We start from the raw sequence: 15,683 nt of genomic DNA on the forward strand, positions 1-15,683 counted from the left end.
TCAGTAATATTTTATGAGTGAAGGTTGGTTTAATCAGGGAAACCTCTACCATATTTTTCTCTTACACATCTTACTAGTCAAATTAAAATCAGTCCATGTTTTTATTTTCCATAGAGCCTTAAACATATGGTGGCTAGGTTCAAGGCTCACACTAATCCCTCTTCTCATTTTATATAACACAAAGCCCTCATAAAATTAATAATGGAAATCCAACTAGATAAGGAAGAAATAACCTATAATAATTTCCTTTTCTAGGGTGTTTTTCAACCTCAACCCCGTATGAGAATAAGAGGCAAACCATAGACTGCTAAAAAATGGAAAAAGCTAAAAATAAATCTCCTATTGAAACCCCTCCCAACCGAAAAAAACTGGGAGTACCATCTACATCATTTGGTTTGAAAATTCCCAAAGTTTACCAGAGGAAAAGTGCTAGGATTCATAAACCATACCTTGTACCCCCTCTAAACCCACCTGTTGATGTTGGATCTTCCCATGTTGTGATTCCACTTTCCAAAACTTCCCCTGCAGACATAGTTGAAACAAAGGATCCTAAGTGAAATGAACCAGAGGTTGAGGGAAAAGAGGAAGAGACATTGCCTAAGGTCTTCAAGGGTGGTAATAGACACACCAGGCCAACTAACAAGTTAAGATACAAGATCAAACTTAGAAATAACCCAAAGTTGGCCAAGGAGGTAATTGATGTTGATGATATGCCACTGAAAGATGTCATTATTAGCAAGAAAAAGGCTAGAGGCTATAAGCAGAGGCAGAGAAACTATGAAAAAGGGACCCATGGAGACAAGGTATAGAAAAAAACAAAGATTGGAGAAGGTAGATGTATTTCTTATAGCTTCTAGTACCCTCAACTAAGATGCTTGGGGGAATAAAAATCATAATTTTTCATGTATTTTCATGAAAAATGGTTTTCATTTTATCGCTAATAGTCAACCTTATAGATTCTACGTGTAGCGCAATAATCGGGAGAGCTAACATTACCATTGTCAGCGTTTTTGATAAAGTTGACAGAGTAATTCTCATCTATTTTTGGGCAAAACACTATGTGTGTCAGTTGATAGAAACGATACAAGGAAATGATGACAGTTATCCCGTCAATGATTTTGGAGCAAAGAAGGAGAGTTGACATCTCTGTTGTCAAGGATATTCAGATAGGCGAAAATGCTTACCCTCCAGTTGTCAGTGATTTTTAAATAAGGTTAAAACAAAAATAATGACAGTCAACCTATCAACAAAAGCTAAAAATAGAAAACTAGTGAAGCTGATAGAAACAGTATCAATGTTTTTTCCAAGAGTTTCAAAGGAAAGAGGGATGAACAAAAAATTGGTTTTGAAGGAGTTTTGGGCCTAATTTTCAGAGGGACTTGTTTTTTCAACTAGGATGTTGAGCTACTAGATAGGGACCTATTTCTTTTTCTAAGGAAGGTAGTTTGAGAGATATTTCACTTCACCTACATATCAACATATTTTCCTGTAGCTATTCTAGGAAAAACAAAATGTATTTAAGTTTTATATTTTACATGCATGAACTTGAAATATATTTTAGATACCACAAACTTTTGTAATTAATATGGAGACTATTATTTTAAAAATAGTTTATGAAGACTAAAGAAGGGTTGGAAATTTATCAAAGAAACATATTTCATTCTGGTATACTTGAGCAATATTGAATATATTTACAATTTTTAATGAGAATTTTGTAGGAAACTCATGTGTTGTAGTTCCTATCAGTTTTGTATTTGTTATGAAAACTTTTTCTCATGTCTGAAAATGTTGGTATCTAAGATTGAATTTCATTTAAGATCCTTTATTGTATTTATCAACCATTAGTATTTTTTTCCTCAGTTAGTTATAAACTTTGTTTCTTCCAATTTCTAAAATAGTTAAAGGATTTTTTGTTATCATGATTTTTATAGCTTGCTCATTAGATCTGTAATATTACTTGTCTAGAAATGGACTCCATGTCGAATGGTATGTTTTGTAAACTTCCCAACCAATTTCATCCTATGATCTTAATCTAGCCACCGAACTGAATTGCATAAAACCTTCTACTATAGTGACCATAGAGTAGTTGAGTTTCACGAACAGGTCTCTCTCTGAATTGAAGGGACAAATTTCAAACTAAAAGAGGTTTTGAGGTTACCTTAGGGTTCTTCCTACATCCAAGGATTTTCCTAAGTGATAACATTTTGGCACCGTTTCCAGGGAAAGAGAAGCATATTCTTTCCCCTAACGATTTGATTGTTGAAGATCAGATCTCTGAGGGAAAACAAATATTTGTATATCAGATTGGTTGCAACATGTTTTCTTTGGCGACTACACACTATGATATGAAGGGTTCTTATTGAAGGAGTTCTAGCTCATATAGGCATTCATACTTAGAGGAACCCGGATCCAAATCCACCTCAAATTTTTTTAAGCCTAGAAAATTTGTTTAGGAAAAGGACTCCCAAGGAAACATTTACAGTTGATTTAGAAAGATCTTTCTCTCTACCAGCAAAGCTTGAACATTCTAAAGACTTGGTGCTAGATATAAAATTTGAAAGTAACTTACCCATATCTAAGTCCAAGATTAGTTTGTCAGATACCATTCTAGACCCAAGAAATATTAAGGCCTTCACCCTTGCGCCCTCTATCCCAGAACTAGAGCTTTTACCCCAATATTTTGAGATTTGGTCTCATTTTCTAGAAATTGGAACAAAAATTCTAGGAACTTCAAGAAGCCGCTACTAAATCTCCAACTTATACTTATTTCATCCCATCTTTGTTTACCCCAACTACTCAATTGTCCTTTGGATGTTTTCAAAAGCCTATTCCATCAACTTCCACTACAACAATGGCAATACTTGTAACTTTTGTTGTCCTTAATCCTGATGTCAGTATAATTTCACATATCGGCCCTATGGATTCTCGATATGCACACTTGGATCTTGGATCTAACCTCCCACAGAATTATGGACAATGTATTATTCAATTTTATGGTACTGGGTATTATACAACTGAACATCATGTAGATAAACTTACCGATTTCATAGATCTAGAAGAAGTTGACCATGAGGACATCAAACTCAGACTTTTTGCACAAAGTCTGTCAAGTGAGGTAATGAAATGGTTCACATCTTTACCTGTAGCCAGTATTAATAATTTCCGATAGTTTGAACAGTTGTTTCTCACCAGATGGCAAGTGAAAAAAAACCCCTTGTATATTTTAGGTAAGTATGATGCCCTTAAAAGGAACACATGAGAATCTTTACAAGAATTCACAATCAAATTTAATAAGATTTATAATTCTTTCCCAATTGAAATCAAAATGCCTCCTAGTTTGGCCTTATTACACTGTCCTGACTATTTTGATGTTGATTTGGCATATCAGATCCATGAAATAAATCCTACTCCTTTAGAGAAAATGAAGAGTAATGAAATTGGAGTGGAAACCAATTTATTGGCAAAGAAAGAAAAACTGAAGGTTGAAAGGAGAGTGGGTTTCAAAGAAGATTCATCTTCATCTCTCGACTTGAATTATGAAGTGAAGCTAAAAAATATGGAGAAGTTGGTGGATAAGTTGACTCCTCCCTGAGGTGAGAATCAACCTCAAGTCAGAAATTCGAATTTCAGGAGACCGCAAGTTGCTCAAAATAATCCTAGAGAGCACAAAGCTACTGAAGAACAACAACCTATTGTTTGACCTCCTTTTCTAGAATCATTTGTAGATGAGGATACTATTGATGAAGAAGATTGTTAGATTGGGTGTTTTGATGAAAAGGAAACCCAAGTGTTTTCCACCAAAAAAAAACATGACATTTATGTTGGATGCTCAGGAGAAAAAGATAGTGTTCATTTCTGTGATTCAGTTTTTTTTATCAACAAGGGTATAATAATGTGGTGGCAGAATTTCAAAGGCAGTACAACCTCAAAAACAAGAATGCCCCTATCAAAGCTTCACCACAAAAGACAACAGACGAACATCAAGTTGAACCCAGAAAGGAGATTTTGAAGAAGCCAAAGGAGCCAAAACAATGTTCGTTTGTGTTATATGATTTCCACGATTACCCCACACATGGGGGGGGGTCACATGGGGGGGGGGTATCCCCCACTATATGTTGTGCCAGAGGGTGACAGGGCGGGTGGCTACAACCCCTATTGAGGGTGAAGAAAGGGAGTGGTAGGGGAATTTTTTTTTTGGACCCTATATTAGGTGGGCCGACCTACCTATGGTATTGTGCATGGATTTCACACATGGTTTTTGGCATGATGGTTTTTTGTCCATGGTATTTTGTAGATTCGTTCAAGGGAACTACGGTTATGTTCTAATCTAGGGTTAATGGAGTGTGTTTTATGGATGCTTCATCATGTATATATATGTATGGTAACATTGAAAGAAATATAATGAAAAATCAATCTAGTAGACCCGGTTTTTGGGATCCAATGGAAAATATTTGTGTATATATGTTTTATGTTTTATTCTCTCCCCACTGTCTGTTTTCATTTTTTTTTGGAATTCGTATGTAGGTAATTTTTGTATGGGGTTAAAATCTACATTTGGCGTCATAGTTTTTTTGGATTCAATGGGATGCCTTCACTGCTGAGGTGTTTTTTGCTCGGGCCTGTGGTAGACCCTATTTAGTGGGATATATATGGGATCGATTCTTGTGGTGAAAAAAGATGGCGAGTAGTGGAAATATAGATATCAATAAGTTTAATGATCATAGTTTTGAGTTGTGGAAACTCAAGATGGAGGATCCGATAGTGGATAAAGATTAGTGGATCGTGGTAGATCTGGGTACTAAACCAACAATAATGTCAACTAAATACTGACCAAAGTTGGATAGGGAGGCAAAGGGCATAATATGATTATTTGTCTCAGATTCAGTATTGTTGAATGTATCAGGGGAATATTTGGAAAAGGCTTTGTGGGACAAGTTAGGGACTTTGTACCAATCTAAGTCTCTGGTGAATAAACTGTTCCTACAGGAAAAGCTATATAATCTGAAGATGAAATATGGATACTCAGTGACAGAGAATATGAACGCATTTAATACTATGGTAAGCCAATTATTATCTGTTGCTATTAAAATTTCAGATGAAGATAAGTGAATTACTATGTTTTGTTCTCTACCATATTCATGGGATAGTCTGGTTATTGTAATACGTAGCAATGCAATTGCCTTGCAGTTTGACGAAATAGTCTCATCCTTGTTGTCAGAGGAGATTAGATAGAAAAATATAGAGGGCCATAATGGTGATGCCCTTTCTATAGGAGGAAGGTCCTGGAACATAAACAAAAATAAGTCCTCGAGTGGGAGATCTAAATCTCCAGGAAAACCTATAAAGATGTGCTGGAAATTCAGAAAGGAAGGGCACTTCAAAAGGGGTTGTAAATCTAAAGCTCCTAAGAATGGAAATGGATTTGATGATGCTCCTTCTACAGTGGCAAAAACCACGTCAGGTAAAGGTGGGGATGTGTACATGGCTTCTTCTTCAAGTACACATGTAGATCATGAGGCATGGTTGATCGACTCAGGTGCATCCTTTTAGTTCACTCCCCATAGAGAGTGGTTTTGTGAGTATGAGAAATATGATGGTGGTGATGTCTTGTTAGGGGATAATAGGAAGGCTAGAATCATTGATCATGGAAAGTTCAAGTTGAAGTTGCAAGGTGTAAGTATTAGAACACTTCCAAGTGTTCTGCATATCCCTGAATTGGCCAGAAATATAATTTTTGTAATCAAGATGGATGATGTAGGTGCAAAAAATAGTGTTTGAGAAAGATACATGTAATATGGTTTGGGGAGCACTAGTATTGATGTGGGGAGTTTGGATTGGAACTATGTATAAGATTGAAGGTAGAATTGTTATTGATGGGTGCAATGGTTCTGTGGTTCCTAAAAGTGGAGCAAAAAATCTAGTGGTCTCTGGAGAAAAGACCATGCTATGGCATCAAAGGCTTAGACATATTGGAGAGAATGGCCTTCGAATACTTCATGGTAATGGTATGATATAAGGTATGTATAATTTCTGTCTGTATTTTGATTTATGTAAAAATTGTGTATATGGGAAGCAAAATCGGCTGAGTTTCCGCTTTGGTGCTAAGAGGGCAAAACAAATATTAGAGCTTGTGCACAGTGATGTGTTTGGACTTGTGTCAGTTCCAACACTGGGTAAGTCTATGTACTATGTATCATTTATAGATGACTTATCAAGGAATACATGGATATATTTCCTCAGGAATAAATCTGAAGTATTTGACAGGTTCAAAGAATTTAAGGCTCTAGTGGAAAAAGAGACTTAGAAGAAGATAAAGGTGTTGAGGATAAATAATAGTGGAGAGTTTTGCAAGAAAGAATTTGAAGAGTTCTGTAAGAAGTGTGGTATAGCATGACAGAAGACTACTCCATACACACCTCAACAAAATGGAGTTGCAAAAAGAATGAACAAGACGTTGATGGAAAAGGGAAGAAGCATGCTCAGTGGTGTGGGGCCAGGACCAGAATTTTGGGCAGAGGCAGTGGAGATTGCATGTTACCTGGTCAACAGACCACCTTCATCAACATTGGAGGATAAGACTCCATAAGAGGTATGGACTGGTAAGAAGCCTTCTCTTTCACATCTGAGGGTATTTGTATGTGATGCATATGTACAAGTTCCAAAGGAGAAAAGAACAAAATTGGATAGTAAATTTGAAAAGTGCATCTTCATTGGGTATAAGGATGGTTTAAAAGGTTATAAGATTTGGAAACCATAAACAAGGAAGGTTGTGTACAACTGAGATGTGGTGTTTAGAGAGGTGAAATATGTTATTAAACATTAAATCCTACCAAAGGAATCTGAAAAGATAAATTTTGAGCTAAAGGAGGAAGAATTAGACTCTACAACAGAAGATGAATCAGAATATGAAGAGCCATAAACTCTGGCTATGAGAAGATCAATTCGAGAAAGAAGGCGGCCTAAAAGGTATAGTAGATATTATTTCTGTTCAGATATTGATTTATCTCTTGCTGATGATGATCCCAGAAATGTGAGGGAAGAAGTAGATTTAGAGGATGAAAACTATAGAAATAGGTCATGGTTGATGAAATGGAATAGTTGCACAAAAATTAGGTTTGGGATCTGGTGGAGTTGTCGGCTAGAAGAAAACTGTTGTAGTCGCTACAACCACCCTCCTAAATTTTGGCCTACACCCAACTTCAAAGCCTCCCTTGAGAATTTCACTTGATGACTGCACACACTCGGGTTCACTCCGTGAGCTTATGTGAGTCTTCAGATCCACCTTTCTTGTTCATTTCACCCAAGTTTTTGCATGTTGATGTCAAATTCATGCTTGTGAACATGTTTTGGTCATGCTCAAGGTCTTCACTTCATGTGTACATATTGTGTTCACTATGAAAACATCTGTCGCACTCACACACAGAGTCACATTCTTGGTCGTGCAAGCATCGTCACGGTCAACCAATGATCAATCGCAAGTGTCACACTTGTCACTTGCACCGATGGTTAGTCATGTTGAACATGTGTGTCTGGATGGTTTGAGTATCTCATTCTTGAGTTATGTAAGTGTGTGTTTGCAGGATCACATATGCATATTTCACTCATTCACACACTTAGTCGTTTTGTTGAAGTTCTGATTACCGAATTCCCCTCTGATAGCCGGACCATCACCCTGCTATCGACTCAATCGACTGTCATCCAGAACAGTGTAGAAGCACCAAGCAAACCATCTCAAGTTGTGTTTCCCACAAGCAAATCAATTAGCCTTCATGCTGGGCAACTGGAGAGTTTGACCCGCCAGTCATCCTAGGACTAATTCCCCTCAAAAACTATGCAGAGGTTGCAGACCTTTCCCGCACCGTGGACTGGGAAAATTACGCAGATAAGCCAGATAGAAACCTAGTGCCCATCCCTGTCGACCTCAAAAAATTGTGCAGTTTTTCCAGCCAGGCCTCTTGACAATCGATTGGTTACTCACTAAGAAAATTGCGCAGTTTTCATGAGCAAGCCTTCTGATGCCCAGCAGTCCGCTCATCTCAGAAACTGCACAGAGGTGATTAGTAGGCCAACCTCCCAGCATCAATGTAGATTTTCCTACCAGTAGCTATTGGTAGCCAACTACCAGTTTCCTCCAGGAATTGTGCAGTTTTTGCTGCCAAACTCTAGCAACTGATTGCCAATTCCCCTCAGGAATTCCATAGCTTTTACTACTAGTGACCCAGCAGCAAACTACTAGTTGCCTCCAAAAAATGCACAGCTTTTGCTGCTAGTTTCCAAACAACCAGATGTCAGTTCCCTCCAGGAATTGCGCAGTTTTGGCTGCCAAGCTCCCATTGCCCGCTCATTCTGGAAACTGCGTAGACTTTGCATGCCCAACCTTCCTACAGCCTGGACTGTTCCTCCCAAAAACTAAGTAGTTTTGTCCTCCAACTATGCCAGACCCTGCGGAAAGTCACTCTCAATTTGGATTTCCCATATTCATCCCCCAGTGACTGTTACACAGTTTTCATCAGCAGTGCCCGAAGCCTCCATCCCACCTCGCAACCCTATTTCTTCTCACGGTCACCTACATCCGAAATGATCATGTATCATGGTAGACTAGGAGGTTTTTGGATTTGATGTCATCTCGTTGTGAGTGACTGTAGGTACAAGTACACAAACAAACATGACGCAATGATGAATGGGATGAACGAAGGGAGCACATGCAGAAGGACAGGTTCACCAACGGGCGAAAAACAATGCATGCGAAGAATTGTGCTCGTGAATGGATGATCATGCAAAGATGTGTTTGTGGATGGATGGACAACAAAAAATGAAAGATGTGCTCACAGACGTCCAACTGGAAAACATGCACCTTTCACGAATAGACGAACCTGTCAAGCCTTCCAACATACAAGCAAGGAGAAACATCAAGTGAACTAACGACCATCGAAGAATCCACGCACTTTTCCATGCAGAGGTGAAGCTATGACACCCCATGAGGACATCCATCACCCAACAATAGCACGAATGTACCAGCATTGTCATGTCGAGTCATGTCATGAGTCCTGTCATCCACATCTCTATTATGGGCGATACTATTAATCAATGTAATGTAGTGTTGAAGTCGAAGAGACCCACTTGTTGTACAAAGAGTCATGTAAAGTCAAAAAGTCATGGAAGTCAAACAGTCATGAGGATAGTTGAACAACCACAAGGGTCAGTTTTACTCTTGGCTATAAATACCCCCTCATTTGTACATGGAAAGGACTTTTCACCTCATCTCCTCCCACATAGCCTTGAGAGTCTATAATCTGTTCTTTGAGGAGTAAGTAGTGGCTCCAACGCCCCACCCACGGGGTTAATGATGTATGGTGTAATGATGGGTCTTGGAACTTGCTCTTAATTCAAAAGCCTACTAACAGGCCAACATGTTTTCATGCATGTATTGTAACTGTTGTAAGGCTAATCTTGAACACTTGTAATGCATGTTGCTTTGACCTGTGTTTAACACTTCAACTCATTCACTTGTTGTAATACATAATCTATTAATGAAAATGTGTTGTATATGATGTTAATGCTATCTTTCCCATGGTGGCTACCTCCCCGGGCATCAGACATACCTTTCACAGAAAACTTTCTATAACACTCATTGCACCCGCGCAGACTCATCAGCTAAGTGTTGTACATGTTATCTTACCTTGTGTGTTGTGACTACCGCATCCGTGTGGATTGTTCTTCCAGAAGCTGTGCACATCCTGTTGTGTTGTGTGTTCCTAACAGAGTTGGTGCTTCCTCCCAACCAACTTGGGGCTCACTCCCACCCTCTCCCTCTACAGTGAAAGAACCATTGACACAAGTCACAATAGCAATCACTAGGCACACGAAACTCATTTCTCGAAGACAAAGTGTACCACTCTCCTGCGTTGACAAGCAAGAGTTGAGGAAAATATTTAAGATAATGTCAATCGGGCCATCATACTGAAAGGGACTCCCACACCAAACGGTGTGAGGTCTAGTTGGGACTTCATACCAGTGTGATCCCCTGAATGTTGGCGACTCAAGCATTATCAACATTTCTGGTGCTAGAAGGATGGCATCCAACTGTATATGGTTCAACATCCTCTAACACTCATTCATCAACCATCTAGTCAAGGCAGTAACTCACACTCCCTCTCACCTACATGTGAATATGCAGTTTGTTACTTCTCACCCGCCAAGACAAAGCACAAAATTCCATATCATCACCTTCGCTCTGTCCATCCCATGACCACCATTTCATGAAAGTAGTTGGACTGATCCCGGGCATACAACATATTCCATATGCATCAAGGAAGCCAAAATCCACTCCCACAAGGGTTGTTGTATAATCAATGGAAGAAGCAATTCTTGCCAGACTTGAAGGTCTAGCAGAAGCTATTGAAGATAGAGAGGAACCTCCAGTCTTCCAATAGGGGTAACAAGACAATCTTGTGATCTTGGGATCAGACTCTGGTATGGGAGGCGGAGGGGAAGGCAGTGGAGGATGCAGAGGTGGAGACGAGCCAACTTAATCAGAGTCATAACTGCCAAATTCTGAAAGAGAGGAGGACAAAGAAGAAGAAGAGATGGCTAACCAAAATCAATAATGGATGACTCAGGGACCATTGGGTCTCCTGGGTGTATTGCACAATATTTCAAAGCGAGCCAAGGGAATGAACATCAAGTTCAACCCTGAAAACACGATGAAGGCAGAAGACCATTTGGAAAACTTCTACCTGCATCTATAAACCCTTGAGGTACAGTATGATTACGTAGCATGTAGATTGTTTCCATGTATCTTGGACAATTGTGTAGTTGCATGGTATCACAACCTTCCATCGAAGTCCATATAGAACTCGAGTGCATTCAAATGCATGTTCCTTGAAAAGTTTGCCAATGACAAGACCCCAGCCATGCTACTCAAAGAATTGGGAAGCCTGAAGATGGAGGGAAAAGAAAAAGTAAAAGACTTCAATCAGAGGTTTACACGCATATTGAACAAGTTTGCGGTGGACACTAAACCTCATGACTCAATCACTATTAATTACTACACATCCACACTGCTGACCAGCATCGCGCAGTTCGTCAAGCGAGCTGTGAAACCAACACTCTTAGAAAGATGCAAAGAGGCTATTGCTATTGAGAAAGACCTGTGCGCGATTGGAGTCATCAATGATGATGAACTAGCAAAGGACTCAAGCAAGGGTAGAGACAAGGAAGCAACCGACATTGAAACCCTCACTCGCCTTATCAAGAACTTGACAACAAAAGTTTATGAGCTTAAACAACAGAAAAGGGACACATCTGCAAGTAGCCATCCACTTAGGCAAAGAAGGACAAGCAACTGATCAGGCAGCAACTGGTTCTCTCCAAAAACTACACAGAAATCTATATTCTAGGACAAACAGTGCGTAGATCCTAAGTTTTGTTCATTCCATGAAGAACATCTCCTTGATAACTCTTGTTCGGACTGGAAGCGAGTCACAAGCTCTGTATGAAATCATACAGTCGATGTAGAAATCAATATGCAGGAGGAGCCGGAAGACACTAATGATGACAACGAGGTTGCACCTGATGAAGCATCAAGTTCTGGGCATGTGGTGAACGCATATTAATCCTCACAAGTAATGCCAATGATGAACGTCGAGAAGCAACCCCGAAAGAAAAGTGATTGTTACAATCTTAGGAGTAAAGAGGCTCCCCTTACACTTGGGGAAGTGCAAGAAAATATGATACTATTGTTGAGGAAGGTTGATCCACCAGCCACCCCAAAGAAGAAAGCACAGAAAAAGTCTAGGAATACAATGGTGGACAATAGTACCTCCATGAGAAGAAAACTGCAAAACACTCCGTCGAATAACACGAACATCAGTCCTACCAAACACCTCAGTGAGCCTACCACATCTAGACTACAACATTGTGTATGACATGAAGAAAACTTGAGTGAACAATAGTTTGTTCGAGTTAGCTAAGATCCAGAGTCAAGGAGACATCCTGCTGTGTGCATTAGGACAGACAACAGTGTACAACACAACCTCTACTAGCAAGGGAGAAAGAACACCTCCCGAATCACTTTCCACTGTGCTCAACACACTCCGGGTGGAAGAAGCAAACTCAGGTTGCCCTCCATTATTGATATCATTTGAAATTTTTAACTACAATGTTCACAACTGCTTGGTTGATTCTGGCGCGACCGCCAATTTCATGCCACTCTCCATTACGAAAAAGATCAATGCACAATGGAGCGAGACATCCGCGTGAATCATCCAACTTGATCAAACATTGGTACCAGCCATTGGGGAATTGCGAGATGTGATCATCCGACTATCTCATGATAGTTGAGTCCACCAATGCATCAACATAGTTGTTGTGGACATACCAGAAGCATACAGTCTACTACTCAGCAAAGACTGGTCCAGCAAGATGGATGGATATTTTGCTACAGACTAGTCGCACATGTGGCTTTCGTACAAGGGAAAATGCAACCAAATCTGGGTTTGTCCAAGAGGTATATGAAGCACAATGCTACCCCCCTGAACAGTGAGAATGAATTGTTGGCCAATATAGAACTCATGTTTGGCAACTGCCTCCTAGAAACAACATTGGGGTGTTATCCTTCACAACCAGCTCCAACCCCACTAGACATGCATTTGGGACTCCTTCCTTACCCAACTGATGGTAATGAAACATGTACAATGCATTGTACCAATAGTAGTAGTAGAAGTAGCAACAGTAGTAGCAACAATACTAGCATGTCAAACAGTCTGTGTACAGACAGGTTGTGGGCCATGGATTTTGACGAATCAAAGACACATGATGGCTCAAGAACCGGATATATCTCAGTCACCCAAAAAAATAGGAAATTCATGATTTCAAGTTACTTAAAGTTCGAGTGCACAAACAATGTTACTGAGTACGAAGCACTCGTGTTGGGATTACAAAGGGCTATCAACATCAACTTGGTCACAATCAAAGTGGTACTCGACCCCACGAAAAATGTTGAGGGTTTCAAGGACACAACAACTGATGAAGATGAGCATGAGAAACCCCTGAAAACTACAACTGATGGCAAGAAAGGCAACCCCATCCCCAAGGGTGTGGTTTCTCTCAACAAGCTCTATGATTTGTAGAACTTTTTCCAAGGGCCAAGAAATAGAAAAGCCCACACATCCACCACTATGAATGAATAGAGAAACTTGGGAACCAATCACAATTCGAAGATAGTCAGTCTTGGTAAAAATTGCACATAGCAATGGCAATAAGATTTTGACCGCTTGATAAAACATTACTGGGATGTGTCTGCGAGGGCAGATTATGACCTACATACATAGGACATGTGAATAATCCAAAACGTGATTCCAGGTAAGTTAGGAGCCAAGCCATTGCCACAAAATCTAGGTAAAACACATATGTCATTTGAACTCCTTATATGGAAAAAAACTAACTAATATTTTGGATGTTTGGATTACTTACAAATTTGGTCATCATACATGGGTTTCTAATTTAAGTTCTGCACGTAAGGAATCCAAAGAAATTCGCTTATGCATTTATTTTAGAAACTTGAACCACTCCTGGAATAAAAACAACTACCTTGTGCCATCATCAAAGCTTATGTTTCACGCAGTATCTGAAGTAGTAATGTCGTCTTCACTTAAACTTTAAAGGTATTTTGGGATACCACCAGGTTTTGGTAGTGGAACCTGGTAGCCTTATATTGGTCTGTGAGAAGCTTGGCACTCACACACATCGTCTGCAATCACTTGATGGGAGGATTGAAAACCTTCCTATCAATGGCCAAGATCTCAAGCACTACTTCAGTAGGTCAGGCTCTGCCCCGTTCCATGTACATAATATGCTTGCTGCTTGTTGTTTCATTTTGTTTGCCTTGCTTATTGTCTTTATTTTCATTTGATTGTTTCACTTACTATTTTTGTTTTTGTTTGTTGAGTTGCTTAATACCTTACTATTTTTGTTTCTGGAAATAAGTGTTGCCAACTACTACGTTTTGGCTTTTGAATAGATTATTTGGCTGAAATTTACAGAGACTTGTGACACTGCAACACTTGGCTAGTCTTATGTCCATCTTATTTGTGCTTGGTTATAGCCTTCAGTCGATGAATTCTTGATGGAAAATACGAGCGGTCTATAAGGGAAGTTTTGGTCCAACCATGAACTTGTGTCCACACTGGGAAGCCCCATGCCTGTACTCAAACTTCTGCTCTATATGTTCAAGCTCATACAACTAGTAGAAACGGAGAAGAGGAAAATCTAAATGAGCAAACCTAAACCTCTTCTTCTCTCAATAAGTCAGGATCCCTCTTTTGCCCTAAAAATAAATAAGTGCATATGCACAGTCCTCCTGAAAAATAAAAAGGTGAAAGAAGAGAAAGGCTTCTTGGATAGAGAGGTGAAGAATGCAACTCCACCGGGGTACTCACCAAGCTCACTAGCAGTGGAGAAATGTGTGTGTTCATGTGTGACGTCGTCGGGGTACTATCCAGGCTTGCTAGAAATAGAGCAACACCAGATATGAGAACTTATACTTTGAAAATCTTCAACCCACGAGCTAAACTACCCTTACCAGATTAGAAACATTGTGATCAAGCTAAACTTTTGATTGTGTTTGAATAAGTTGGCAAAAGGTGAACCATGTATGTCCATGGGGTAAGTGGGAAAGCTGAAGTAACCCGCACAATGAGTCAATACTCCCTGAAAGACCAAGGCCCTCTACTACCAATGAACCAAAACAGAGAAGCTAGAGTTATACCACTCTATCGCCAAGTGTTGTAGCGGCTACAACCACCCTCTTAAATTTTGGCCTGCACCCAATTTTAGAGCCTCCCTTGAGAGTTTTACTTGATGACTGCACACACTCGAGTTCACTCCATGAGCTTGTGTGAGTCTTCGCATCCACCTTTCTTGTTCATTTCACCTGAGTTTTTGCATGTTGATGTCAAAGTCATGCTTGCGACCATGTTCTGGTCATGCTCAAGGTCTTCTCTTCGTGTGTACATGTTGTGTTCGCTATGAAAACATCTGTCACACTCACACACTGAGTCATGCTTGTTACTTTCACCATCAATCAGTCAAGTTGAACATGTGTGTCAAAATGGTATAAGTCCTCTCATCGTCGAGTTATGTAAGTGTGTGTTTGCAGGATCACATATGCATCTTTCACTCATTAAAAAACTTAGTCATTTTGCTAAAGTTCTGATGACCGGACTCCCCTCTGATAGCCAGACCATGACCCCACTATCGACTCGATCGAATATCACCCAGAAAATCCTAGAAGCACCAAGCAAGCCATTTCAAGCTGTGTTGCCCACAAGAAAATCAATCAACCTTCATGCTGGTCAACCAGAGAGTTTGACCCGGCAGTCACCTCAGAACTAACTCCCCTCAAAAATTTCGCAGAGTTTGTAGACCTTGCCCGCTCCACTGACTGGGAAAATTGTGCAGATATGTCAGACACACACCCATCGCCCATCCCTGTCTTCCTCAGAAATTTGCGTAGTTTTTCCAGTCAAGCCTCCTGATAGTTGAGCAACTGCTCACCAAGAAAATTGCATAGTTTTCCTGAGAAAGCCCTCTACTTCCTAGCAGTCTGCTCAGCTTAGAAACTATGCAGAGGTGATCAGCAGGCCAGCCTCCTAGAATTAGTGTAGTTTTTCCCGTGAGTAGCT

Source organism: Pinus tabuliformis, chromosome 5_2 (genome assembly GCF_031772625.1).
Source record: "Pinus tabuliformis cultivar Carrire ecotype Pingquan chromosome 5_2, CPIR1, whole genome shotgun sequence".
NCBI classification, from domain to species: Eukaryota; Viridiplantae; Streptophyta; class Pinopsida; order Pinales; family Pinaceae; genus Pinus; species Pinus tabuliformis.